General features: G+C 36.7%; 1 non-coding gene across 1 annotated transcript; it reads left to right on the forward strand.

Annotated features, from left to right (window-relative positions):
• Window positions 1–281: 281 nt before the first annotated feature.
• LOC131161039 (small nucleolar RNA R71) lies at window positions 282–388 on the forward strand. Its single transcript, XR_009138202.1, has one exon. It is a non-coding gene; the product is annotated as a small nucleolar RNA R71 (small nucleolar RNA).
• The last annotated feature ends 779 nt before the right edge of the window (window positions 389–1167 follow it).

Here is a 1167-nt window from a genome sequence, read left to right on the forward strand (position 1 = left end):
GTGGTATCCTCTAGGTTGTCAAAGATGAAATTTGATGGGATAGAGAAGTAAATCGAGTTAAAAGGGCAGAAAATGGCTCCAATTCATGAATCCTAGCAACTTTCTTAGCCATGGTTCTTTCAATTGGCCATTGATAGTTATTTGAGACCATTTCTTCCAAAAGAGCAGTAGCACCCTCAGGTGTCTTTGACATCAAAGTTCCCCCAAACGCAGCATCAACTAAAGTCTGAGTTTGCTCGTTTAACCCATTATAGAACATTTGAATCTACAACCAATCCGACAATCCATGTTGTGGGCAGCGTAGAATCAAATCTTTATACCTTTCCCATGCTTCATAGAGTGATTCAAAATCATGTTGCTTGAATTGACCAATCTCATTCCTGAGTTGAGTTGTTTTTGCAGGTGGAAAGAATTTAGTTAGAAATTTTTTTGCCATGTCCTGCCAACTAGTGATACTCACCGGTTGTAGAGACTGTAACCAACCTCTTGCTTTGTCCCTCAAAGAAAAAGGGAACAATCTTAGTCTAATGGTGTGTTCAGTAGCACCATTGATCTTTATAGTGTCACAAATCTCAAGAAACATTGCCAGATGGATATTGGGATCATCAAGTGGTGATCCACTAAATTGGGCTTGTTGCACCATGCCAATTAATGCGGGTTTAAGCTCAAAATTGTTGGCATTAATGGGCTAGCATATGATACCCGAATAGTAGTCATTCACAACTGGTCGTACATAATCCTTTAAGGTGCCTGGCTGCACATTCTTGTCCATTCTCCATGGCTAGTACCTTCTTCTTCCTTAGTGCTCTAAGAGTTCTTTCAATCTCTAGATCAAAAGGAATAATAGCACGAGTTCTAGCACGACGCATCCAACATAAAAAACACACATGAAATAAAGAAGATAAAAAAATAATTAAAATAAAATAAAATAAAAAGAAAAGCAATAATATATATATAAATAAAATTCTAAATTAAAACCAAGATTACTTTGTATCGATATTGGAAAAAAAAAAAGAAAAACTCAATCCCCGGCAACGGCGCCAAAATCTTGATTGGTGCAAAATTGCAAATGCACAGTATCGTAGTTTTATAATACAGTGATGTGAAGAGTATCGTCCTCAGGGATTGGTGTCTTAATTTTTACCAAGTACCAAAATTATACTAATC

Source organism: Malania oleifera, chromosome 7 (assembly GCF_029873635.1).
Source record: "Malania oleifera isolate guangnan ecotype guangnan chromosome 7, ASM2987363v1, whole genome shotgun sequence".
Classification (NCBI taxonomy): Eukaryota; Viridiplantae; Streptophyta; class Magnoliopsida; order Santalales; family Ximeniaceae; genus Malania; species Malania oleifera.